The 26164-nt window shown below is 41.9% G+C and overlaps 1 long non-coding RNA gene across 1 annotated transcript in view; it reads left to right on the forward strand.

Annotated features, from left to right (window-relative positions):
• The first annotated feature begins 3164 nt into the window (after nt 1-3164).
• LOC138283310 (uncharacterized) overlaps nt 3165-26164 on the forward strand; it is a 345418-nt gene continuing 322418 nt past the window's right edge. The window contains exon 1 of the long non-coding RNA XR_011201180.1: nt 3165-3223. This is a non-coding gene — a long non-coding RNA (uncharacterized lncRNA). The remainder of the gene's footprint in view (nt 3224-26164) is intronic.

Consider the following 26164-nt stretch of genomic DNA (forward strand, 5'->3'; position numbering starts at 1 on the left):
TCTGAGACATCACTTACAAGTGCTGCCAGAACTAGCAAACTGTTCTTTTGAATCCTACGAACCAGCTAATTCCCATCTAATCACATCCTATCATATGCTACCTCTCACAATTGAGCGTGCCTTGAATGATGTGATGCCCTCCAGGGTCAACATATTACCTACTCCCTCCAGTTATCTTGGCACAAACACAACAAGCATTCAGGTAGAAAGGTAAGACGTGTTATGGATGGTGAGGGTATATATTTACTTGTGAATCTTGGTCACTCAGCTCTTTTAATACTGTGGACAAGAGGACTTGTCCTTCTGTCCCTTCTACCCACTTACTTATTAACAGCTGTGTCTTACATCGGTTTTAATCATTCCTCACTTGGTAGGCAAAGTTTGGGGAGTTGAGTAGTGCAAAGCATGATTCCCTTCTTATGTAGTGTGGGGTTCCAGGGCTAGACTATGCCATGAATATTGTTTAACAACTACTTCAAGCTGCCTAGTTAGTCACTAGGACACGGCTGCAGCTTAACTTTATCTTGTGTCAACATTGGCTACTTTCCATTGTCTAAGAGACAGTCTCAGTAACACAGAAAACTGGGATCAGGTACAAAAGGGGATGGTCACTTAATGTTTTTTTTTTAAATACCTTTTATAGTTTTTTGCCATTTTCAATTATACAGAAGGGCATATTTACAAGGAAGTGGCACAGTGTGGCGCTGCACCAAAATTCGCAGTGACGCACCACATCACTCCAGAAATGGAAGGATGCGCAGTATTTACAAAAATATGGTGCATCGCTGTGTTTCCCCTAGCACTGGTGCTACATTTAGCTGCCTAACACCAACTCATGCACCCTTGTCCCAAAGTACAAGGGTGCCTGTGTTGCATGGATGAATTTCTAGATGCAGGAAGGTGTCCTTTCCTGCACCTAAACAATCAATAATGGCAATTTGTTACTCCTATGTGTGCTGCACAATGTACCAAACCCTCATTATTTAATGATTTAAATAATTATTTATTGATTGTTTATGTGCTGGTGGCGGTGTGCCCATTTCCACATTTTCAAGGCAACGCTAAGCCACATTGTGTGGCTTAACACCACCTTGTAAATATTGCCCCCTCAATGCAGTTTTCTACAACAGAGGGGCATGCAATGGGGGTTTCTGTGGGTGTTCACACCCAACACCCATTGCTTTTGACACTGCCTCAGAATTACGAGAAATTGTCAATCTGATGTAGCTCAAAAACCAACACCACTCCAGGGGTGCCTTGAGAGTGGCGCAACAAGGAGAAATACTTTTATATCTCCTCGTTTTGCAGCACACATAGAAAGATCAAAACGCCATTAATGATTGTTTGTGTGCAGCAAGGTGTTGCTTCCTGCACATAAAGAATCATTAAATAATGTTGATTTGCTACTCCTATGTCTGCTGCATTCTGCAGCACATATAGAAGTAACAAATCATCATTAATGATTGTTTATGTGCAGGAAGGGACACCAGGGTGTCTGTGTTGGCTCTAGGCAGCTGATCTTAGAACCAGTGCAGGGGGAGAGGACAGAAATTCTCTGTATCTTGTAGATGGAACGCCCACAGCAACACCCATTGCATGCTCCTCTGCTTCAGAAAACTGTGTCAGAGAGGGCCCTAATTACAAGGCGGCGATCAGGCACAAAAATGGGCTTAACATCGCTTTGTAAATATGACACAGAGTGCAGCTCTACCAGAGCATCACAAAAAGTGATGCTCTGATAGCGCTAGGGACATGTAAATATGCGCAGTGCGCAATGGGGGCATATTTTCAAGAAAGTGGTGCATCAGCTCTGGTGCGCTACTTTACTTGCGCCGCCCTGTGTCACCCCTAAAATCACCATGGTAGCGCTGTATTTACTATACAGCGCAACATGGTGCACGTTAGCACAATAACGTCATAATTTATGAAGCTATTTTGGCTCTTTGCTGGATTAGTATCACTTTAAGCCTGCCCTGAGCAGACATTAAAAATTATGGAAAAAATGGCACAGTGAAATCTTGTAAATTTCACTGCGCCATTTTTTTGGGCCTCCCTGCGTGGGAATCCCCTTGCATTCATTAAACTCAGCAAGGTATAGTGTGGTGCAAGGGGTTAGAAAGTGGCACAATACATACATTGCGCCACTTTGTAAATATGGTGTACGGTCTAGGCCTCCTTAGAGTAATAAAAACAATGCTAGGAAAGAGGCGGAAGGGGCTTGTAAATTTGCCCCATAGTGTTTTACATTGTTACATTCACTCTGTGTATGAGCTGTGTAAATATTTATAACACAACACATGTAATGGTTAAACCAGAAATAGCAAATGATCTCTCACAATTCATAACTATTAGTGTTTTTAGACATACGCTCTCCCATTGCTGTGAGTATTCATTACATGCTTTACACCCATGCCTTATACTCTGCCAGAGGCGGTTTCCTTGAATGGGCGCAGGGGCTGCGCTCTGCCCACCCTATTGCTGGCATCCGCAGACCGAATTTATTTTAAAATGGAGAAACACCAGTAGCGATGTTACTTACATTTTCAAAGAAACGCGGATGTCGTCCTACTGCTGCTGCCTGCCTCCTCCTGTCTGAGTTGACGCTCCGACACACGGGCGTCAGGTCAGACAGGGAAGCCGGGCAGTGAGGCAGGGTTCTTTTGTGACACATGCGCTATTGTGCATGTGTCACATACAAGGTTTTACTAAACAGGGCTAACAAGGTGCCCGCCCTGTGGTCATTGTTTTGAGGCATTTTAAACCATTCACAAATGACACCAGGCAGTGGCATTTTTCCAAGCATCCTCGGGCAGGTACAGTTTAAGCCATGTACCTCCCAAGGCTGTGAGCTGCTGCATGACCAGCCCGCCGTTTCACAGGCCGTCACTGGGCGTGGTGGGATCATCGGGCATAACTAAACCCACCCATCTCGGTGGTGAGTTGGGAAAGGTAGGTTTTTTTAATACTGCCTGCAATGTTTTACAGTAATCACTACACTTTGTATGGTGCTGTGATTACTGTAGTAATGCTGGATTTCATTTAACAAAAATGCTATCAATTGCATTGGACCTGACGTCACACAGTCATGAGGCTCAACTCATGACCCAGTGAGGTCGAGTCACACGCTGCATGGACTGGGATGACACAACAGCAACAGGCTGCACACCAACACTGGCCTGGACTCAGCCTGCAGAACTGACTGGGACAGAAGATGCCTCATAAGGTAAGTGTAAAATATTAAATATTTGACTTTTTAATTATTGAAGCATATTACATATTGCATTGCTATGCATATGTTTAGTAGGTCTATCGTGTGTACATCTGAGCTCTGCCATAAATAAATTGTAACAAGGAGAAATGTGGCATTAAATCTATTCTGCTAAATTGTTTGGAAAGTCTGCATTTATATTTTATGGGATTAAGGCACCTGTTGTGGGGATCTTTGTGTGCCCAGAATATCTCAGTGAATAATAACTCTGGGGTTAGCACATTTGCTTGAGAGGTCTCTGTTTTATCTAGTCCCAGTTTTGAATCAAAGTGTAGCACAGAGGGTTAATATGTCTCCTGCAAAGCAGATCATGTAATATGTGGATGACAGATGTTTATTTTTTGTTGCTAGATAAGTGGATATCTGCTTTTAACACAGAGATCCTTTTATTATTTACAGTTCCTGTTTTGTAATCCTCTTATTATAGCTCAGTGAGCTATGAACGACATGTAACTCTTACACCTTGTAACCCTCACTGACTTATGTAAGACATTCTGTACATTTTACACACTCATGATTTATTGACAATATATAATATGTATATGTAATTTAACACGCTCCGACACCTTAGACATGGATGAGTAACACTATAAATGAAATAAAAACAAAAAAGGGTTATTTAAATTGTTATTTGTGTAAATACTGTATCAGACCAGCACATCTGCAATTATTATTGTGCATGCATATCTCTTATATACAGGGACTGAACAAGGTCAAAAGTATGCCTCTCTTAAGTACTATGAAGTTATAAGCTATGAGCATTTCTTTCCCCCCTTAATTGCATTTGCATCTAGGTGTGAGGCTTCGGATAGCTCCCAACCAGAATTCTGGAATAAAAGGAGGCCTGATGGCCCCTTAACTTCCTCCTTTTGTTATGGGCCCAGCTGAAAGTCCTCTCCCCATCTGTACGTTGCTGCTCAGAATGATAGCAGGCAACATGCAGGCACTGTTGACTGTGACCCTGTTAGAAATGGGACTTCTGGTTGGCTAGGGTTTACACCTAAGCCAGGCAGCCACCACTCTTGTCAGGGTAAGTCAAATACACACATAAGATAACCCGTGCTCAACCTCTGGTAGCTTGGTGCGTAGCAGGTAGGCTTATCAAAGAGGCAATGTGTAAAGTATTTGTGCAACACATAGGGGGTCATTCCAACCGCACTCCCGCGGCCCCCATTCCGAAATTCCCGCTGGGCCGGCGGGCGCAAACTAAGTTTGGGCCCGCCGGCCCAGCGGGAATGAGGCCACAACACAGGAGCCGGCTCCTAATGGAGCCGGTGGTGCTGCGGCCGTGCGACGGGTGCAGTTGCACCCGTCGTGCTTTTCACTGTCTGCTATGCAGACAGTGAAAAGCTGGCCGGGGCCCTGTTAGGGGGCCCCTGGACACCCCTTACCGCCAGCCTCTTCCTGGCGGTGCAAACCGCCAGAAACAGGCTGGCGGTTAGGGGGTCATAATCCCCAGGGCAGCGCTGCTTGCAGCGCTGCCCTGACGGATTATCACCGCCGGGGCATAAACGGTGGAAAACCACCGGCCCCGGCGGTCCGACCGCGGCTTTACCGCCGCGGTCAGAATGGGGGTGAAAGCACCGCCAGCCTGTTGGCGGTGCTTTCAGTCATTTTTGCCCTAGCGGTCTCGGACCGCCAGGGTCAGAATGACCCCCTTAGTACAGTAACACAATGAAAGATACCACAAATGACTCCACACCAGTCGTAGAAAAATAGATAATCTTTATCTATTTAAAACCAGTCCAAAATTACAAAAGTCCAATCAGTATATCAAGAGTTATGTCAGTTGTAAAGTTAATAGTTCATTCTCATGAGGAATCACAGTGCTCAATAAAGATTGTATTGTATTGTATTGTAATCGTATTTATATAGCGCTTACTACCCCTGATGAGGCGTCAAAGCACTTTTCGATGAGTAGCACGCTACTCCGGAACCCAACAAGAATTAGTGATGGATTAGTATAGTTTAATAATGAGTACAGTTTTTAGTATTATTATGAGTTCATTTGAGCCGCGGATATGAGAGTTTGTTAGTTAGATTGACTGGAGTAATTGAGGGGTGGAGGAGGAAAGAATTCCAGAAGTGTTAATTGGGAGTATATCCTTCATTTACTCAACCCAAAGGCTTGGGATGAATAAAGGGGGGCGGAGGGGGAAGAGTATGTGGAATGGTTAGGGAGAGCATAGTAGCAGGGTGAGATGAATGCAGGAGAATTTAGTAGGGTTGTGTGGGAGGTCACAGAGTTAGAGTGAGGTTTGGTGAGTTAGATGTGGAGGTGGAGGGAAGAGCTTAGGCAGAGATATTTAGGAGATGAAAGTGGTAGAAGGGATGAGTCAGAGTGAGAATGGAGGATAGTTTGATAGAGACATGATATAAGAGTGATGAGTAGATAAGTGTGATAAGATGAGAGCAGGAATTCATAGATATCTAGTATAATAACCCAAAACCAGGAGCCATGCAATGATCCACGAACATGCCAAGCACAGAAACAACATATACACATATATATATATATATATATATATATATATATATATATATATATATATATATATATATATACACACACACACACACATATGCACATACAATACATAATTAGAATCATGGGTAAAAAATACTTAGTCAGACAGGTTTAAAGAGTGTGTGTGTATTTTATTGTTATGACAGTAGCAATACATATTTTCCAAAGAAACTATAAATAAATAGAAATATACATATAATCTGAAAAAAATATTTATCCACATAGACATATGCAGTTCATAGTTGTTTGAAAAAGGTGGTTATGAAGAAAAGAGCCAACTCTTGAGTAGTTTTCTGAAGACAAGAAAGTTATCTGTGGCTCTTATAGTTGGGGGTAATGAATACCATAGTTTGGCTGCTAGGACGGAGAAGGATGTACCACCTATAGTCTTTTTCTTGTATGGTGGTGTTCTAAGGCGGGGTGCCAGTCTTGAGCGGAGGGTTCTGTGTTGGATATATTTGGTAATTTTCTGATAAAAAGCGGTCCTGTTCCATGTATAGCTTTGTGGGTGATACAAAGCAGCTTGAAAGTGCATCGTCTGGCAACAGGTAACCAGTGTAGTGCTCTCAAGGCAGGGGAGATGTGGGCTTGCGGCTTTATATGTAGTAGTAGCCTGGCTGCGGAATTCTGGATACGTTGTAGTTTTTTCATAACAGATAGAGATGATCCATGGTAGAGGCTATTGGCATAATCCAGTTTGGATAGTACAAGCGAGATAGTAGCTTGCACCTTGTGTGGAAATCCGAGGTGGGGGAAATGCGTCATAAAGTCTTTAAGGTGATGAAGCTTGTGCGTGCTAATTTGTCTACTTGGGCATTCATAGTTAGATTGGAATCCATGGTGATTCCTAGATTTTTCACTTCCTTGGATAATTGAGGAGGTGGTCCGAGATCGTCAGGCCAGACGCACAGAGGGTCATAATTTTTCCAGTCACCACATATGAGTATTTCTGTTTTGGAGGTATTTAGTTTGAGATGGCTCCAGGTCATCCACTGATCAACGGCTCTGAGGCAACTGAAGATTTGTGAGTTTTCAATGTTTTTGGGGTCTTCTAATTTAAGTAGTATTTGTGTGTCATCTGCATAGTTGTAGCATGTGAGATGGAAATCATTGATCAGTTCAGGTAAAGATATCATGTAGATGTTGAAAAGCAAAGGTGAGATGATTGACCCTTGGGGGACCCCTGCTTTTGTGAGGTAGGGTTCGGACGAGAAGGGGGGCGAGTGGATGATATTCGCTCTTTTTTGGAGATAGGAAGTAATCCAGTCGAGAGCAATCCCTTGTATGCCGGCTTCGTGGAGTCTTTGAATTAGGGTGTCATAGTCAACCGTATCAAAGGCAGCTGAGAGGTCCAAGAGAAGTAGTGCAGCAACTCCATTTCGGTCGACTGTGTTTTTAAGATCGTCCCAGATTGCCATGAGTGCCGATTCAGTGCTTCTTCCTGGGCGGAATCCAGTTTGGAAGTCTGAAAGTATAGAATTGTCTTCAATGAATTGTGACATCTGGGCAAATGCTGCTCTTTCTATCAATTTGCCCAGGAAAGGTCCATTTGTGATTGGTCTGTAGTTGTTGGGGTCTTGCGGGTCTAGGTTTGTTTTCTTTAATAATGGTCGTATGTATGCCTTTTTCAGGTCTGCAGGAAAAGTTCCTGAAGTTAAAGAGTTGTTGATGATTCTTCGTACTGGTGTGGCAGCAGAAGTAGATAGCAGGATGTTCTTGAAGATTTGTGGTGGGCAAGGGTCAGAAGGGCAACCAGAAGGTCTGCTTGCTTTGACCAAATCCATAAATTCATCCTGGGATATTTGTTTGAAGAACTGTAGAGGTTGGGATGGTTTATTCTTAGAGTGTATTTTAGTAAAGGGGTTGGTGCTGATGGTTTTCTTCTGTTTTAAATAGGAGTCCAGTGTGTCTGCCTTGGTTGTGTAGTGACTTGCCAATTTGTTTGTGAAATCTTGAGTGGTGGGATGACTTCCTTCCATGCTTGTAGGTTTTCGAAATTCATTGAGAATTTTATAAAATTCCTTGGTTGTAGATTGAGCATTTTGAATTCTGTCTGAGTAGTATATTTTTTTAGCTTTTTTGATTGATGATTTGTATATCCTGTTAAGTTTGTGTAGCTGCAGTTTGTCTTGACTGTTGTTTGTTTTGAGCCAGGTCTGCTGCAACTTTCTGATTTGTTGCTTTATCTTTTTAAGTTCTGTGTTTCTCCAAGGTGTTGGTTTTCCTTTGTCGTGTTTAGTTTTTCTGAGTGGTATTAGGACATCAAAAGCTTCCTGTAGCCACTCATAAAGTTTTGGTACAGAATTAGTTGTATCTAGATCTGTGTTTGCTGTTAGTTGTGTTTCTAAGTGATCCAAATTGAGTTTGCTCCATGCTCGATAGATGTATGTATGTAAGTAGTTGTGGGGTGTGTTGATTTGTGGAGTTGTATGTCGGAAAGTTATCATATGGTGGTCTGACCAGGTGGTTGGTGTGATGCTATGAATAGTAACGAGTTCAGGTTTAGCAAAAATGACATCTAGGATGTGACCAGCGATGTGTGTGGGATTGTGTACAATCTGATGTAGGTTCAATGCGAGTAGGCCAGTGGTGATAGCTTTTGGATGGGGCATATTGGGTTTGTCAAACCAAATGTTTAGATCCCCAAGAATGCATAGATTGGAGTATAGTGTAATAAGGTTTGAGACTGTGTCAAGAAAAGCATCAGGGAAAGTGGAGTTGTTAGGTGGAGGTCTGTAAAGGAGGAGAAAGTTACAGGAGGAAGTTGGAGTAGGGTGGCATCTGGTAAGGAGGGCTTCACAACCTTGTATGGAGATGTTGTCTGTTTTAATGAGGTTTATTGCTTGTTTAAATATAATAGCTAGTCCACATCCTCTCTTGCCTATACGGTTTTGTGTGATGGTTTGATAGCCCGGAGGAAGGGCTTCGTGCAACACTGGTGCCATGTCATCTCCCAACCAGGATTCCGTAATGAATAGTAAGTCAGGTTGTGTGTCTGTGAGCAGGTCGTAGATGTGGTGCTTGTTTTTTGAGAGTGATCGAGCATTTATGAGCTGGCAGTTTAGATAAGGTGTGTTAGTGGTAGTGTTGTTTTGTTTAGTAGAAGTGTAAGTAGTGTAATGTGAGCTTGAAGCAGGAATGTTGCTAGTTGTGATAACTGTTTGAGGCTCACAATAGTCTTGCTTTTCAATGTAGTGTTCCTCTTCCAGCAGGTTAAGGAGGCATTTTGTTGGGTCTGTGTGTGTGGGTGGTGGACTTGGTGGCTGAGAGAGCCATGAGGAGTGTAGTGTTTTTTGTAGGGTAGTGTTATTATGTAACAGACAAGGGGATGCGAGGTTGCTATGAGTGGCATGTTTTTTATTTTGTTTGCGTTTGTTTAGTGTGGATGGAGTATGGGTTAGGGGTGGTGGAGGAGCATGTGGATCATGATGTAAGGCTCTAAATTGTGCAATGGAGGAGAGGCGAGTGAATGAAAGTTGCTGGGTTGGGGTGCTTGAGGTAGGTGTTTGTGAAGAGTGGGGGGTAGGGGTGGAGAAAGGATGGAAATTGTATCCTTTGTGTAATCCTCGGGGTGGGAGTGGGTATGACGATGAGTGTAATGTAAGTTTGTGTTGCTTTGATGTGCTGATGTTTGTGGTTGGTATTGTTTTTGTGGAATAATGAGAGGGGATATTGGTGTAGTTGTTGAGTAGATGCGAGCACTCCCTTCAAGGGAGTTGTAGTAATCCTCTAATGAGTCCACCAGCCACCTCGTCAAGTGTCTTTGATGCAGTGGGGGTTAAACTTGGGCCACCCGGGCCCTCGGAACAGTACCTGGGGCTTGAAGTCACTGTTTTGGCTGTCACCGGCCTTGCACACACGGCCCACGTGGCAGGAAGTCGAGGGCTTAGTTATGGCCTCAGGAGCACAAGCAGGTCTATTGCCCCATACTGCAGCGTTGGCAGGCCTCACACACGGGGACTGAGTTTGTAAGAGGCACAGCACACAGAGGCAGGCAGGGTTGGGGTTCAGCCACAATAGAGGTAGTCTTTTGAATCTTTGGCCCTGGGGAGCCTGGAGAGAGTGTGCTCAGCTCGTGGATGCTAGGCAACCAGAAGGCACCCATGTCGATTGGTGGTCCTGGCGCTGACTAGGTGGGAAAAGGGCTACACCTCAGCACTGTGGCGCTGCAATATTTGATGCAGAAAAGGAAGTGTCCAGCCTGAATTACTGGTAGGAACAAAATTACAAGTGTGTTTCTTTGTGGACGTTTATGAAGCCATGATATGTGTTTTATACTGGAAAGGGTAGAGACAAAGCAGTCTTGCCTAGCACCCTAGCCCCCTCAACAAGCCAGACGTGCTTGGCATCCTAGAAATTTTATGAAATATTTTATGAGTTTTCCTTTATGAATGCATATAAAAAATGTATTTTTAGTCAGTTTATCACAGAAATAGTGCTGCAAATTGCACCAAAATACACATATTTAAAAAAAAAATCTCTAGGGGGAGAATCCTCCCGAACCCCCCTTTTTAACATTGAGCTTGCGCATCTCACTCGCCTGTTAGTGTTGATTAATTTGTTCTGCTTGCGCCCCACCGGTTTCAAGTTCCACCAGCCGCCCCTGTTGCGTTGTGTGGTTTATTTGAGGTCTGTACTATAGTCTGTGTTTCGATGGTTTACCCTGATTTTTGTTTTCTTAGATAAATCAATGTTGTTTTCAGTTTATCTTTCGGAGTTGTGTATTGTACTATCTACAAAAGCAAGCCAAGTGGGGATGTTCCTGTCTCTAAGGCTGTCAGGACAGTGTCCCTTGCTTTATATATCTCCCCAGTTACTGTATCTTTTTATATTTTGATATGTGTTTCCTTTTCAGCATTGGCCAAATATTTTAGAGAACCATACTTTTATGGATGGTGCTTACTTTACCTCCTAAGCCGTGGCAATCCTTCATTTAGCCAATAAAAGCACGAGGTTTGTGAACTTATTACAGACGTTTATTTTTTTTTATCTGGTTATTTTTCCTAGCAAGTGTGTAGTCGGGATCATTTCTATAACTTCCTGTCTATAATTGAGTCAGGTACCTACCTCAGTATTTTGTTTTTACACTGTATTCCACATACCATATGGTAAAAGTCTGCTTCTGGAGATTGGCTTCACTCGCGACCTCGTGCATCTGGCTAATTCACTTTGGGTGGAGGCATGTCTGATGTAAACTGTAAAGTTAAATTGGTGATTCCTTGATATCAGTCTTATGTATTCTGGGTGATTCTATATTCTAGCTCTGGAATTTCTTTCTATTCCCAGTTTTGCCTCCCATTTTGCCTTAAACTAAATATCGTTTCTGCAGTATGAGGATAGAGCGGTACTCTATATGAATGATATGCTCGTTTGTTATGTCCACGCGTCAATATTAATTGTTGTTGTTCAGATTTTGGATACTCATTTGTTTCTTTCACCCATGTCAATGATGTTGCCCTGTTGAAAGCTTTACATGTTAGTAACTGCCCTCCAGGTACATCGAATGTCCGTCCCCTTATACTGTTGAGGATGCACATTATATACATTCCGTGTAAGTCACTGGTTTTGTCAAATCCTTCTTTAGTCCATGATCATTTGACTTGCACTTTTAGAATCTGATAGAACTTTGAAAGGCACACTATTGTAGATAGGGTGCATATAATACAGTCACTTTGAGTTTTTTTGGTATATCTTTGCCAACATAGTTTGGATGTGTGCAATACCTTTGAACCTGCAGACCTCCGTTTCATGTTCCAAAATACTAATTCATGTAGTGTACAAGTGAGCACTCCAGTTTGTAAGTCATTATTTCCCAGCCTGTTCTTTTCCTCAAACTGTTTAATTGCCTTTGTAGCTGGGCAGATAAATAATATGCCATTTGTTGCTCATAATCAGCCTTTGTGAGGAATTGGGCTGTTGGTTGACTGAGATGTGAGCCCTCTTTAAGGAGCAACCACAATCCTGTTCAGGGTGATGCACAAGCCAGCCCGAAATTAACCTCTGCTCAACCCTCTGGTAGCTTGGCACAGAGCAGTGAGGCTTGACATAGAAGTAATGTGTAAAATATTTTGTGCAACACTTAAGTGTAATAAAGTAAAGCCACCACACAAAAAATAATCCAACACCAAGTTAGAAAAATATAACTTTCTTTAATAAATAATAATAAACAAAACAAAAACAGAAGAACAAAAATTTAATCAGTAGAACCAGAGATATGCCGGACCGGGACAGAGTAACAAGTCCAGACCAACCGCAAAGGAGCATCGGCCAGCTATAGGGGCCATTGTTAGCCCCACTGAACACAGTATCTGAAATCTTGCTTTGCAGAGAGTTTCCAGGATTTTAGTCAAAGATGCGTCATGCAGCCAAAATGATGCATTGATTCTGAGATGTTGCAAGGCTGCGATGTGAGGGGTTGCATTATCATGGAGGGACTCATCAATGAGGTTTGCAGTGCAAAGTAAGGAACCCAGGATGCGGCATGAAGGCAGAGCAATTCATCAGTTACGAAAACCTACAAGCCTGTGATGGGGAGTCCATCATCATCATTGAGGTGGCCATCAACGGGGGAAACGAAGTTCTCTGCGGAGTATGTGTCATGCAACGGCAGTTCTGGTGATGCAGGCTGCGGCAGCATTGCAGCTCTTTATGACAGGTCTAATCCATGCAGCTTGGGGTTGCACCGCATAGCAGAGGAGATTCATCAGTGCGCTGTTTCCAGAGAGGCAAAGCACCTTAGGTCCACCTCAAAGTGTCTAGGACTGGGGTGGCACCACTTGGCAAGGTAGCTCAGGGTTGCGCTACACAGCAGAGGAGATACATCAGTTCCGCTGTGTCCAGAGAGGCTGGCGAAGCACCTTAGGTCCACTTCAAAGGGTCTAGGACTGGAGTGCCAAATAGTTGGCAGGGTGGACTCACAGATGGAAAAGTCCAAGTATAGATGCAAGCTTGTTCTAAGCCTGCTATGTCCCTGAGGCTTCACATCAGGAGGCCAGCCAACTAGCCTTGGAGTCACTCTGGATTATAGGTTCAAGAGATGCAGGTCAAGTCCTTCTCATGCAGGCAAGAGGGCACCAGGCAACACGTCAGCACAGCAGGGCGGCAGGTCCTTCAGAGCAGCAGCCCAGAAGAGCGGCATTCCCTTCAGCGGCACAGCAGTCCTTCTTCCTTACAGAGTATTCACAGATCCAGAAGTGTACTGAAATGGTGGTCTTTGAGGTCCAGTATATATACCCTGTGAAGCCTGTGAAGTGGGTAGAAACTTGTATAGGCATGCCTTTGAAGTGCACAGGTGCCCTGCCTTTCTGACACTGGCTCCGGACTAACTACAGTGAGCCTGCTGCCCTTTGTGTGGAGACAGGGCACAGCCTATTGAGGTGTAAGTGGGGCTGGGACCAGCTTCAATCTCCCATTTTGCAAGTGATAGTCCATCCAGTCACACCTTAGCTCCCTATTATGTGTGGGTCTCTAGGAGGAATACACAAAGCCCAACTGTCATCCACACCCAGTCACGTGACCCAGAGGCAGGCTGCAGGCACCAAATGGCTAAGGTAAGAAAATGTCAACTTTCTAAAATTATAACACAATGTCCTGTGTGTGCACTCAATACATATTCTGGCTGTTCAACAAATTATCAGATCTCTGTGCAGCCTTGGTGTGTGCACTGTCTAATAACAAATACTGAAACAACTGCGTGTAGTGTGTCAATTTCCCTGCTGCAAGATGCACTAGTTTTGATCTTTAGGTTCACCACAATATATGACAATGCCTTATGAAAGTATATGCATATCCTTTCACAAGATGTTGGGAAGTGGGCACACTACCAGCAATTGTTTCAGCTTTCTAAAAGTGGCATTTTCAACATTGTAGTTTAAAATCCACCTTCACCATAAATTAGGATTTTAAATTCCAACTCCAGAGACACCAACATGAAGGGGTTACCTATTCCCATTTGGAAATTACATTTATACGATGTAATCAAGTAACTCCAAAGTTGTCATATGGGGGAAGTAGACCTTGTAGTAGTGATAAACAACTTTAGGAGTTTTTCACTATCAGGACATGTAAAACTCAAAACCTTTTGTCTCACAACACAAATGTAATCTCTCTCTTTCCCTTTCTATCTCTCTCACACACACTCCCCACACAGTCACTGTCTCACTCAGTGGGTCTTTCACACACCTCTTTCGCATCATGCCTCTGAAATCCCTACAGCCTGAGCGTTTGCTCTTCATCCTCTCTCTGCCTCTGGTAACATCCCCACACGTCTCACTTCTCTCTACTCTGAGCATTTTGTTCTCTGTCCCACCTCTCATTTGATCTCTACACTTTTGGTTTCTCTTCCAATAGATCTCTGATATATCAGTACTATGTGTGTCTTTAATTTCCTTCCCAACTGTGTCTTTGAAATACGCTTCACTGTGCCTTTGATTCCCTCTTCTCTGTGCCTTTGATTACTTCTTCTCTGTGGGTTTGATTTCTCTCCTTGGTGCCTTTCGTTTTCTTATCTTGTGTGTCTTAGCTCTTTCTGCCTTCCTTGCCATCGCTCTCTTTCTCCTTTCATCTTCCTCTTCTCAGAAACTGATCTGCCTCATCTATCTACCATATATTCCTCTGCTGTATACACAGTCTCTACGGTTTCAGCACGCAAGTCCGCTTTCATCAAGTAACCACCTGCCTTTGCCAGTTTCACTTTCCCACACATCTGTGCCAGTTTCCAGCACTCACATTCACAATTACCTGTTGCCAGTAGGCACATATCTTTTGCAGTTACAATTAATTACCCCCGCTTCTCACTGGGTTCATGGTGCATTGGGCACACTGCATTTCAAATTCTTCAATAAAACGCTCATGTCTGCAATTTCCCTAGTTAGGAGAAACATATATTGTTCCAACTTCGCACACAATTCCTGCTTTCTTGTAACCACTCCGATCATGGCCAGTTAAGCAATGATGTGGGTTACCTGTTATCTGGATGGAGGAAGAGACTCGGTGTCTGATCTCTCCATCATCTCACTTCAATGTGTGCTGCTGACAACAGGGGTCACTCGTTTCACATCCACCTCCTACTCCTCCAGACCACAGGTTGTGTACTGGGAGAGACTAGCCGAGGGAATGTTTGAAACACCAATCCTGATAAGTTACTCATCTTCTACTTCGACTCCGGCCAGTAGCTGCTGTTCCCCTTCCCTTTCCCACCCGTAATGGCGCTAGAAATGGTATGTGGAATCACTTGCTAGGCCTTCTCAATTTGCAAATTTAGCTCGCATGCAGTAACCATACACTATTACTAGTTCACAGATAGCACACATCCTTGTGAGCTAAAAAATAATAGTTTTCATGAAGAGATCACAACAACTAATTTTACTGCCAGTGGTCAACATGACAAAATGTAATTTTGTGTCTACTAGTGCCCTCTCAACAGACGTCACCGTCAGTTCTCTACTGACCGACAACCCCTTGCTATAGTGGGTGTGGTAGTGGGCACTTTCAGGTTCCCTAACACTTACTGAGCTGGGCCAGAATTATTACCTCTGCTCTGGCTTAGCTGTATATGGCAGACAAATTGGGTCACCTTTCGTAGATATCAAAATACTTGTATCAAGAATGAAAGCAGTTTGAGCAACTAGATAGGACTATTGATGCCATTTCTTGAAACGTTGAACCTCTGGGCACTCTCTCATTCTCCATCCTGCTCTTCAGAAAACAGAGCAAAAACATGTCTTCAAGGACCACCCCAGTAGTTATCTTCAGAAATAACGTCTTTGACTAGCACACAATGAACATCAGAAAATCCAACAAAAATCTTTTTGAGGACCTAAATAAGTCCATCAAGCGCCTTCTCGGTGTACAGTGCCATTTTCTTTATGAATAAATAAGATGAAATAGGTCCCACAGAGTTATTGTTTTAGGGGAGCTACCCCTAATCTGATTGTAACTGTGGAATTTCAAATATTTAACCTTATAGTTAGTGTGCCAGTGTGCCTTATACTTATTTGTAAATTGCTATATGTTATATAAGGTGTTTCACATAAAATCTACCTGATCTAGTATCTTAGTAAATATATTTATCACAGAGAGGAGAAACTAACTGGAGGCAGTCTCGGCAAGGCAGTCATGGCTGCTCATCAAACAATTCAATGCCGGAATAAGCTTCAATCCCCATCAGCGATGGGCAGATTGGCCATAGCTGGAGTGACCATATATATGGACAAGTGGTCTTTTTAGTGTAGTTTTTTTGTGACTGTGATCCAGGTCCGACTAAAATATAGTCCTATTTCTATGTCTGAAAATATGGTCACCATAGCCAAAATAGTGATGTTTCCAAGACTACTATATCAACTTGCATTAATGCCAGGGGTCAATATGACAACATGTTTTAAAGTGCAACCAAAGTTATTAAAAGAAAGAGAGTAGCAATAGATTAAAAAAAAGACTTCTGAATGAAGGTTGTTATACCTGGCATCCTGGGCGTGGTTTCCACCCTAACGTTGTGCCTTCAGACCTCCTCTTTCTGCTGACTTTGTTTTTGCTGGCCTTAGGATTCTGCACACTTTGCCACTGCCAACCAGTGCAAAAGTGCTTGCGCTCACTCCTTTAAACATGTTAGATTGGCTTATGCCCAATTGGCATATTTAATTTACTTGTGTGTCCCTAGTGAGGTGGCCCAGGGCATGTAAATTAAATGCTACTAGTGTGCCTGCAGCACCGATTGTGCCACCCACGTGAGCAGCACTTTGAACAAGTCTCAGTCCTGTCATTGCAGCCTGTTTGTGTCCAGTTTTAAACTGCCACCTAGACCTGGCAGAGTAACCCTTTTGCCAGGCCCAAATCTTCCTTTGTAATGCATATGTCTCCCCTAGGGTGGGCCTTGGACAGCCAAAAGGGCAAGATGCAATGTATTGAATAAGTAGGACATGTAGGTGTAAGTATGTGTGTGGGAGTGAAAGTTGAGGTCAAATGGCATGTGATGTCATTTCGCTATTCCTGGCATTTTGGTGAATTGACATCCATGGAAACTGGTGACCAAGATCATAATAATGACGGTGAACAAGAAGCGATTTGCAATACCTAGTATGCAATGTGTGAATCAGCAGTAATGGGTTGGAGGTTCTCATGCTTCCAACATTTAAATTGTCACCTCTGGTACTGGGAATAAAGCATGAGTGAGTAACAGGGGGGACAGCTGAGTGGATGAGAGAGGGGGCTTTGTGGGGCCTGAGTGCCTGGGCCATGCATTAGAGCTCCCTCAGCTCTAGCCGCGTTTTACGGTTTTATTTATTTTCTGTCTCTCTGGCTTTTATGTTCTTGGCAAAATAGCTTCGCTCATAAGACATACTGTTCTCTGTGTTTAGTTTTATAGGGTGCTTTGTGCTGTTGTGCAGCATTTCCTAGACTGATTTCAAAAAGCTACATTTATCTATTTTGCTTTAATACATGCTTGTGGGAAATTGATTTCTTTAGAAACACTCACCCCAAAAAAAGTTCTAAATTCGTATTTCAGTCTGGTGAAGTGTGAATACAGCAGAGGATTATATGGGACTTGCAGAACAAAGTTAGAAAGTACCTCCTATTTTGCTGTTTGACTAATATCTATCGAGATGTACAGAAGCAGAATTTGCCTTCACTGACTCATGCATCAGAACCGGTTTGGAGTGTCCTCATTTTCAAATGCCCTTTCCATGCTGCTTTGTTGTCTTTGCCTTTGTGTAGTGATTTCCCTCACAGAATGGTAGTCACCACTCTGGAGAACCCACAACGGAGTTACAAAGAGCTGTGATGTTTTGTATCAGTCCAACTGAAAGTGTGATCAAAGAAAACAAAAGGCTGGGCCTCACCTAAAGGGCACAACAGAATCTGCATTTCCACAGTTCATCTCTGTTATATACCAAAGAGTAGTCATTCATGAAGTCTAATCATCACTCCTCTGCTAACAAAGCCTTCAATTAATTTCTAAAGGGAGCTCTGTCTCCGCCTATCACACCTCAGTGTCTTTGGGCCTGATTAAAAGTGAGGCAGTCCAATGACCGCCACACTCGCGGTGACGGTTGAACTGCCACAATTATAACTCACCATCATTCTCGCTGTAAACATGTTTCCTGATGGCATGACAGCGGTCTGAGTTGTACTGACCACTGTGGAAAGGCTGGCAGTAAGTGTGTGCTGGGGGCCACCCGCCCAGCACCTCCGAATGCATACTGTCTGCTTTGCTTTGCAGACAGTGCACATTCCAAGGGTGCTAGTCGGCCCCCTACGTACTACAGTATAGGACTGTTCCCGCTGGACTGACTGGCGCGAACGCTCTATTACAATGTTCCCGCTGATCAGCCCAGAGGGAACATTGTAATAGGACTGGGAGGGAGCCACCGTTTGGCTGGTCTGACCGCCAATGTCGTAATGCGGCCTTTTGTCTCATCCCTCTAGACACTGATGTACAGGCAATACATTTCAGCTGTCTGGGAAAGCTGTACTCGCTCTCTGTCTTATACCTGTGCCATGCCAAGCCAGACACATCAAAATGTATTGCACTTTAGTTTTATGTTTATTTTATTAGGTGGGCAAAACTTGAGGACTAGTATCATCCAATATCTGCTCTAGCAATTTGAAGGTTTGCATTCCTTATCCATATATTTTCTTACATCAACCTGATATTAAGTTTAATTCTTCCTTTGAGTACAGCCTAATGCTTTCCATATTTCCCTACATGCCATTACTTTTCTTTTCCAACCCTTGAGCTCATCCACAGATCTGGCTTGAGCAGTGGTGTAGCAGTAGCCCTGCAGTGGACAGATTACCTAATTCCAGTGTCTATCAAAATGCCTAATATAGTATTGTCTTCACATGCACATAATGTAGTTTCTTTAAACAGTCTTGCCTCCCCAAATGGCATGCTGTCTCAAAAACATTCTATATACATCCCTACAATAGGGCATGGCCCTTACTTAAAACTTCTGACTCTTACCTCTTCTTTTTTCCTTCAAATTTCCCTTTCTTTCCCTTTTATGTCCTGCATACCTCCTCTACCTGAGGACAACCCACTCTGTCACATGTTTGCCTTAATCCCTATTACTGTATTTTTAGAAATTGCCTACAACTCATTTACAAGATCACAACCTCTCTTCTTCTGAAAGTCATACCTCCCTGAGACCTAAAAATATGTAACCTTCTCTGGTTCCTTTGTTACCCCACCACTATCTATCTATCTATCTATCTATCTATCTATCTATCTATCTATCTATCTATCTATCTATCTATCTATCTATCTATCTATCTATCTATCTATCTACCTATCTGCACATCTGCCTATGTATCTATAAGAAAAGACTCTATAAGATTTTAGACTCCATCCTCTACACATCAGTCATTGTGCAGACACACATTTATATTTGAAATTGTATTTACTGTGTGCTTTAAAATTGTTAACCTGTGTGGTTACTTAAATGCATTAATGAAATGTAATCACTGAAAGACTGAAGCTTTATAAAAGTGCACACTAATGTTTATTTAAAAATGTTTTCATGTAATCATTATTCATATTTTACATTTATATTTTGAGCTGCACTAGTTGAAGTGACATGTTTTTCTTTCTTCACGTTTTGCATTTATTCTGAAAGTGGAAGGTGCATATGTATAACCATGTTTTTGAAATGCACTTTTAATGTTGAGTTAACGTTAGCATGGCTAAAGGCCTTAAATCTGAAATGTATTTCTGTTTGGATAATCTTCCTTTGCAGGTGTGTTTCAAGGTCTTGTTAACTAGAGAAAATAAGTTTGAATTTCTGTATTAGTTATAGTGATAGCAAGGCCTGGGAAAAGAAAGTCCTGACAGGGAACATGAAGATTTAATGAGCAACTGAAGTCTCCTATTCATTGTACCAGGAATGTGGGACACTCAAGGTTAAAAAAGACTGTTTAAGTTTCTGTGGGATAAGAAACATGAATGATGTTACAATTTACATACAGACTCATAAAATATTGGTCCATGAAAGGGAGAGGAAAATTCCATTGATGTGAAGGTTTTGTCTGTTTTAATTAAGGCTTGCACTATTAGGAGTTATGGCAGATTCCCTTCAACCTCTGAGGAGTTCAGACCTCTCTGCTTCCCTTGAATCTTGCAAGTGTGAGGCTTTATGCTAAACACTTATTCCTTTTCTAGAAGACTTCTACTGAAGTTTCCATTATGCTGACACCTACTCACATTTCCATATTGCCTTAGAGAACATTCTTACATTTCCATATTGCCTTAAGCAAATCTTCTCTTTTTCCTATATTGCCTTAGGCAACTTTCTACTGATCTTTAAACCTTTATTCTAACCATCCTTAAGATTTATTTACAAACTATTCTCATTACTTACTGAGAATTCTGACTATAGAATTATTTCATGCTTAAGAAGGATCGGAGATTTGTTATGTAAAATCTATTTCTAATTCTCAGTTTCAGTATTGCTGTGATTGTAATTGCTCTGTACCTTAATCTATTGAGACTGAAGCAATTATGATATTTCAGCTTGCTAGCTGCAATTCTGTATCTTTTCAATTAGCTAATGACATGTGTAAATTCAATTGATTGGAAATAAATCTTAAATTATTTATTCTTGGACCTTATTTTGGTGCCAAAAGGGCTTCACTGTAAATTCAATTGTTAGCCATTGTAACTCTCAGATGTTTCTCGACCAACTTAATAAGGTCCATCCGACAAGAGTGCAAATTCACGATCCTGGATGATCTATCTATCTATCTATCTATCTATCTATCTATCTATCTATCTATCTATCTATCTATCTATCTATCTATCTATCTATCTATCTATCTATCTATCTATCTATCTATCTATCTATCTATCGGGACCAGAGCATGTGTCTTCAGGCCCTGGTCTTTGGATTTGAAAGCAAAACTTTTAAATTACTCCAGAACACAGCCCCTTATGCCAGTATGTATTTCAAACACCATTCAGAAAAGTATGTCTTGTTTAATTGTTGACTTGACTTTCTAATTCTCATCTGGATGTACTGACTAGGTTCAGTGCATCTCACGATCCCGTGTCAGTCTTGAGGAATAGAGAATCATTTACAGATAGCATGTTTGGGGGTTGGGAGTGAGACTGTCAAGCGAGACTGTCAAGCGGTCCATCGTAGGAAATCATTGGTTAACTTCATTCTTTTGCCCTGTATTTTTTCAGGTCATCGGCCACTGTCTGCCATGTCTGTTGTGTGGAATGAGCAAGCTACTCCTAGCTATTGATAAATTGAACTAGAGGGTGTGTCTGACTTTGTCTTTTGTCAGAGGTAGGAATAAGAACGTTTACTCGGCAAGACTGCATGTGGTGAATCTGGTGGGTCAGCCAGTGGACTAATTCACCCATTACGAGGGCTTATGGCGAACCATATAATCACAGTTTTCAATTCCAGTGAGTTCACTCGATTGTTCGTTCTCCAGTGGTTGATAAGGGGATTCCCTAGCGTTGTAAAAACAATAGGTATTTGTTGAGAGCACCACAAAGCTGGTTCTGAAATATAAAATCTCTTTCAGAAAGGCTTTTTACTGGTATGTATACTAAATCACTTAGTAAACTTTTTCCTTTGCCTCTGTCCTCGTTGTTTTAAACCAAATCAGTCTATACTATCTGTTGTCGATGGCACTACAGAATATAGCAGCAGAAAATATTTATATCTTCCTGGATGGACATTTTTATATGCTATGTATAGATGTTTTTTAGTGTAGTGTATGGAAAACAAGTATGCAGGATATTCCTACAGATTTTTGCAAAGTCAGCCTGCTAGGATATCTTTGAGACTTCCAATCGAGAAGCACCTAGAAAGCAGAGTAAGCGGTTCTAACTAATTGGATTTCTGTCTCCTAAAACATTAGCTCTCTTCGGCTCTCTCCTACACTCTCTCCTTGCTGTCACATGTATATATTTCTTATTTACACCCCCCACCCCACTGCTTTGTCTCTTTCCCTCTCCAGTGCTCTCTATTTGTTTTATCTACCACACATGCAAATTATTTCTCTCCTCTCTCTCTCTTTCTGTTCCTCCTTGCCAATTTCTTTCCATCTCTCTCTGCTCTCCCTCTTTCTCCCACCCTATTTCTCCTCCTCCATCTCTTTTTTTTAGCTGTTTATCCCCACTTTTGCTCTGTCTACGCTCCTTTACACTTCCATCTACTCCTCTCCCCCTTTTGCCTGTTAGCTATCACTGGACCTGATGTGCATAAACTATATCATGCCTTATGGCTTTCTCTGAGAGTACCCTGGGTTTCTAATCCATGGGGCAGTAATGCTAATACTGAAGTAGCAGACACTTCTAAAACCTCTATTGTTTGAAATACTGTATATAACAAAGGCCACCCATAAGACATACACTTCTCTTTTTAGGTCTGACGTTACCAAGGCATATGGATTTTACTAAAAATATATTTATGATATACTTCCATAAAAGAGCTTTCCGTCAGCTCTCTTCATCCATTCATCTGTTGATGTGCCATTCACATTTTGGTTATGCCCGCTACAGCATGAGGCAATGGGTCAGCAACTTCACTTTGAGTGACTGTGTTTTGCTCTTTGCAAGTAGCAAAATACACACAAGGTAGTTCCATTCAATGCCAATGCCAATGTTTTTAATTTATTATAATTTTAGTGTTGCTTTTAGAGTCCAATGTGATAGCAGGACACTTTCGTCCTGTTCTTCATGTTGTTTTTGATGGAGCATAGGGCACATTCCAACTTTATCAGTTCCTGTCTCCTGCTCGTGCTCTTGTAGATTCCTTTTGGTATGGCCTTTGATTGTCTGACTACTGGTATCTAACAGCATGCCAGTTTGTGTCCATTTCAAACTTCATTACAAAGGTATCCTCTTTTCATTTAAAACTGTTCTTTATAAAAATTATCCTCTTTTAGTATACATGCAATTAAGTTGTTTATAACTGAACTCCTGTATGTCATGTTGGTATGCATTTTAATTGAGAACTAAAGTTATAATTTTTATAGTTTAGTAGGTATGTCCTGCTTACATGGCTTCCTAGTTTGTTTTCAGTGCTCATGTATGTTAATATTTAAACATTTAACTATTGTATTGTCCTGGGTTTATTTTACACTCTGCTTGGGCACACATATTTTGGCTTAGCTTAGGGATGCAGCCTGTGACTTTTTACCTACATATGTGCTTTACCTACGCTACGTCTTCTTAGACCCATTCATTTTAAGGAAGCCCTACTATATTTTCAGAGATTGTCTGATATTCAAATTTGTCATCATGTATTAGACTTTGTCACAGCTTCCTTAAGTATTAGGAAAAGGCCTACTCCTTTTTAAAAAATTTATGCACGTATAGTATATCATTTTAAAGCCAATATTTGTACTTTTTTGACTTTGTGATTTTTAATTATGTCTTGTATATTTATCTATGTATGTTAAGGGGTTTTAGATTGGATGCTCATGTGGTGTTTTCAGCAATGGTATTAAGTTTTATTTTTTATTATTTATAGATCGGTAAATGTGTCTTGGTTTGTACTTTTATGGCAACTGCCGAATAAAGTTAATTTGACTGACTGACTGACTGACACTCCTGTATGTCATGTTGGTATGCATTTTAATTGAGAACTAAAGTTATAATTTTTATAGTTTAGTAGGTGTGTCCTGCTTACATGGCTTCCTAGTTTGTTTTCAGTGCTCATGTATGTTAATATTTAAACATTTAACTATTGTATTGTCCTGGGTTTATTTTACACTCTGCTTGGGCACACATATTTTGGCTTAGTTTAGGGATGCAGCCTGTGACTTTTTACCTACATATGTGCTCTGACCTCACTTATTCCATTTTATTCATTTTTAGTTAGCCTGCTTTCAGCTGGATGTTTCATTTTCTAATCAGCGGTAACTCCGGGATTCTGTGAATGCATTGTTATTATTGTTCTGTGCACAACATTGTACCATGTACCCTTGTCCAAGATGGATGTTTCAGAGTATATGATAATCTAGGTAGCAATTGTCACCACAAGAGTTTGTGAGTTTGTAATGAGCCCGACACTTAGGCACCTGCACACATCAGGCCTTTTTTCATAAAACAAAAATATGTTTCTCATAAAAACACTGTGTAGGTCAAGGGACAACAGGGAGGTCATTCCAGCCAGGATACCATCCATGCTATATGCCACTTAATTGCTGACCTCGGCCCTGTATCTACAGCTAACCCTTGAGACCGTGGCTAGACCCCTTTCCTTCAGGTAATGGGGGTGGGTGATCCTCTCATAGTCAAAGTCTGGACAGATTGGCCTAGCACTGCAATGCTCATTCTTAGGAGTTAGGGGTTAGGTAGAACTCACTTATGCTTATTATTCCAATATGTTGGGACTGTTTATTTTCTTCCCCCTGGTAACCACAATTCTAATATTGTTATGCCTCATTGCTCTAATAATTGCAGTAGATATATTTTATCGTAGAGTGCAGTATTTTCAATAAATGTGTTGAAAACTATCATGCATCTCTTTCTTTGCCTGTGTGTGACTCTGAGACCCTTTGCTAATGAGAGAAAGGGACGGGATATTTCGACCACAACTTTCCCTGAGAAGTCACAGAGTGTCATGTTCAGGCTGCCACAAATCACCTTTTCTTTCAGGTTTGGGTGAGGTGCTGTAGTTAGCTGAAAGGGTTGGGCTGACAGCTGCAAAGACAGTGTGGGAGTGACTCAGTCACCCACAAACGGTGGTGGTGCCATCCTTAATCCAGCAGTTTCTCTATAACAAAGGGAGTCTACGACATGGCACCGCTAATTATACAGGTCCCCTAAGTATCTCTGTCTCACAGACACTAAGGTACCATAAGTACCATTTTACGGAGACGTCCGTGGCCTTAGGGAAAATCCTCTTCAGCTGAATAGGGAGCCCCTATGTAGGCTGTAGGCGGTTCAAGCTTTAACCTTAAAAGGATTCCCCTGTTGGTGTTCCAGACTCTGTTGCCTTTTCCTTAACATGGCACAATCAGTAAACATTCATGAGAACTATAGACAGCCTGTTACACAGTTCCTTTTAGCTACCGGCTTAACAAATGAGGGATGTCACATTCATAGGTGAAGCTCAAGATGCTTACAGAACAGAAATATTCTATTTCTGGATCACCTTCACAGAAATAAACGCTGACTTTAACACATTTCATACATATAGAGTACCAAACGTACCCGTACAGTGCAGAGCTTATCAATACTTAGAAATACCTCTAAATTATCAAGCACACTAAGATTGGTTGAATGGCGCCTTTCCACATGTAATACAACCCGTAATGTTAGGTCCTTTAAGTAATGAAGGTCTAATGGGGCCAATATCGTCCACATACACACCAAATCCCAATGTGCAAGCTCTTCCAGTGGCTGAAGTATGCACACTATACAATTAGCTAGCAGCACTATATAGACAATTAATGCAATTCGTAATGCGGACTCTAAACACCGCTCCAGCGAGGGCTGCTCCAGCTATAAATGAATTGACCGTTACAGGGATTAATCCACAAACTGTCCATTCAATAATCGACAAAGCGCCTACTGAGCAGGAGAAGACTCCGTTCTCTAAGCTGTGTTTCCTCCTACAGAACCCCAAAATAAGCATAAAAATCTCACAATGTGCTTGCGTTTTGGGATGGTTCCCTGAATTAAGGATTGTGCCACTTGGGGTATGGTCTTTGTCGCATAATTCACCACCACACATGGTACACAGACACTTGCAAATTTATCGAAGGTGTTTCGAAATGAAAATGGGGCAGCCCCGGCCCTGGACTTGGGAATGAAACTGATGTGCAATTTTGACAAGTCTCCTCAATAATTGTAAGCAATATTAAAGGAGAAGCAGCAGCACTGGCATTACACCAACAGCTCCGGGAGGTTCCTCAGCGGGAACAGGACCGCAAGCTGCTAAACATTATTTCTGAAACTTTTACAAGTATACGTCGGGATAGTCGGGGGGCCGAACCAACTAAACCACAACTATAGAGTACCTCCAATAAGGAGGGTAGTAAGCAAGCACAAGAGGGCTCTAGAAAATATTGGGATAAACCAAAACAACTTTAAGATATAAGACCACAAAGAGGAGAATCTCCACAGGAGGCCTCTAAAAAAGATACATCCTTTGAAATAGGGATATTTTAAAAACACCAGCTAGATATCAGTGTACTGACAGCTGCCCATCTCGTTCCTTCCAGGCCACACAGGACAAACGGAGTGACAGAGGGCAGTCAGAACACCAAAGCGACTACGTGAAGCTAAAAAAAGGACTCACAATGCTTCTCAGAGACTTTCACAAAAAAGGAAGAGAAACATACAGGGCAAAAGCCCCAATTTAAAATGAAAAAAGGTGGCAGCAATTTCAATTAAAGATGTCACTTGT

The sequence above is a fragment of the Pleurodeles waltl genome, chromosome 3_1 (assembly GCF_031143425.1).
Source record: "Pleurodeles waltl isolate 20211129_DDA chromosome 3_1, aPleWal1.hap1.20221129, whole genome shotgun sequence".
In the NCBI taxonomy this organism is placed as follows: domain Eukaryota; kingdom Metazoa; phylum Chordata; class Amphibia; order Caudata; family Salamandridae; genus Pleurodeles; species Pleurodeles waltl.